This window comes from Nestor notabilis, unplaced genomic scaffold, assembly GCF_000696875.1.
Source record: "Nestor notabilis isolate BGI_N333 unplaced genomic scaffold, ASM69687v1 scaffold5542, whole genome shotgun sequence".
NCBI lineage: Eukaryota > Metazoa > Chordata > Aves > Psittaciformes > Psittacidae > Nestor > Nestor notabilis.
This window is the reverse complement of record NW_009916873.1, coordinates 113408-115890: the sequence shown is the minus strand read 5'-3', so window position 1 is coordinate 115890 and position 2483 is coordinate 113408.

Genomic DNA, 2483 nt, shown 5'->3' with positions numbered 1-2483 from the left:
ATTTTTAACTGACTTGAGGAAGGTTTGGATCAAAGCTGAGAGAAAAAACCTTTCCCTCACATGGAGCAGTGCACAGATCTTTAAGAAGCTGTATGACAAGATACTGCGATGCTGAGAAAGTATAAAAGGAATTTATCAGGACCAGCAAAAGTTAATGCTCTTGAAACCTATCCAAGGCAGGTCTGTTCAGCGTTAAGCTGTTTGAAAGCAGAGGATGAATATAACTTATTGAATCTAGCATTAATACATATATATGCTGAAAGAACAGGATTCAGAGGATCTGTTATGTCATCTGATGAAGCCAGAGGAGGGAAAATCACAGTTATCAGTCTGTTGTCATCTGTGAAAACAGTTTGTAACAAAGCTTGCCATCTCTACCTTTTATAAACAATGAAACTATGGGAGGATGACTTCTGTAGACTATTTATGTTTCAAGAAAGGTAGCTTGTGTGCAAAAGAGATAGCCTTAGACTTCTCAAATAATATTCGAATGACTGTGTATCATTACTTAATGTGACACAGCAGCAAATCCCTACAACATGGATGGGCACAGAGAATCTGTTGAAAAGGCTTGTTTGAAATTCATCCGCATAGATTCTCAACAGGTCTTAACTAAGTCCTTTTCCAACTGCATGGGACCACTTTTTGATTTAAAAGACTATAAGCTGTTTTTTTTTCTCTACTATGTAACCCCATTCACTTTAAAACTCTTGACTGAAGGGACCAACTCCCCTGTGACTGGATCCTAAACATTCCAGTATCACATTTGGGACACCTATCCTGTTTTTTATTTACTATCTTGATGCCCTCCTGGCAACTCTTGAGAAGTCTTTGTCAAAATGACTGTGTAACACTGCTCTGTGCTGGTGGCCACAGTGGCTGCTGGTGTTGGCAAAGGTGCTGATTTCAGGGTGCAGCTCCATACCAAGGTATGCAGTATCTCAACACAGAGAGTTGTTTTGGCTGAACCATGCTAATCCTCTGACACCTTTGTTTTTTTTCTGGTTTCTTCAGGAGGCAGCAAGGACCCTGGCAAACTCCAATTTACTCACGTTTATCACTAGGACACTTCAGGTGTTGCTGCCACCAACAAATGTGACATCATATTGAGGGAAATGGATCCCTGCCTAACCTGGTAGAGCTGCTTTTATCTGCTGTGCTACAAGGTGACCTTGTACATGGAGTATGTACTGGTTTAGATTTCACCTAGAAGTTGACCTGTGGCTTTATAGTAAAAGCATTTTACATATAAAGATTCCTCAAGTGTCATTTAAGTGTCTCACCTCCACAAGCATTATTGATTTCGGGGGAATTATTTAGTCCCACAAGACAGAAATCTGGTCTTGCATAATACCTATATGACAGAAGAAAACAACTGTTTAAATTGCATTTAGAATGGTTAATTTTAAACAACAAGAACCACAGGCATAAAAGTAATTTCCCTGCTTTAATACTGATGAAATAATAAAGTTAATATGTGGAATTCATGATTTTAAGTGAAGCTTGCTCCTTCAAACCTTGATTATAGCAGTCACGTAATAATCAGCAACCCTCTTTCTTCTCCTTAAAGTCTCTCACAATACTTAAAGCTCATACGTATTTTTCCCCCCTGCTTCATAGAATCGAGAAAAAAATACAGAAAAGGGTGGTGCAAAATGCTTTGAGAAATAACACTGACGCGGAAAGGCACTGAGAGCCTTTCCTCAAAAACCTGGGAAATTTATCAGCAAGTGGCACAAGCAATCCCAGCTTAATCTACCAAAGCCACTAGGTGTCCCTGCTACTCTGCGGCAGCAGCGGTGCTCCCAAGACCTGCTGCAAGACACAAACACACTTCATAAACCTGTCCAAAGAAAATACAGTGCTACCACATCAGGCAACTGTTCTTCGCAGCATCATCTGCCCAGCTGTGCATCACTTCATCCTTCTGTCTATTACTTTTGCCTCGCAGTCTTTCAGGGGTGCGGTACCTGCAGGCAAGGTCAGCACTAGACAGCCACACTGTTTCCTGTTCATTAAATAAACCAGGTATGTCCTTGGCAAATGGTTTTTGAGACTGCAGGCTTTCTGAGACCACACCGTTCTCAATCAAAAGCCAGGAAGTTTTCTGTAGTATCCATCACACTGGGTGCATCAAACTGAATAATGCAGCATTTACTGAAAAGGGCACAGATGCTTTTCTTTTAGTAATGGCTGAGTAAGACAAATATGTTAAGGGATTATTTTTTTGCTTCTTCATTTTATCCATTCTCTTTTAAAACAACTGAGACAAGTATGATTTCATTTAAAAGCTGATTTTTGGGAAGGGACAGATTTTGCAATATTTCAGATGCGGATTTAGGGACCCTTTAAGCAGTTATAAAATATATACATATTTATATATGAAATTGCAGCACGTTACTTTTAGAGATCTCATTTTCACATTCAGCTAACTTAAGATTTTTATTACTGGCATTAGTGGGAGCAGTTCTCAGCCAGTGTTC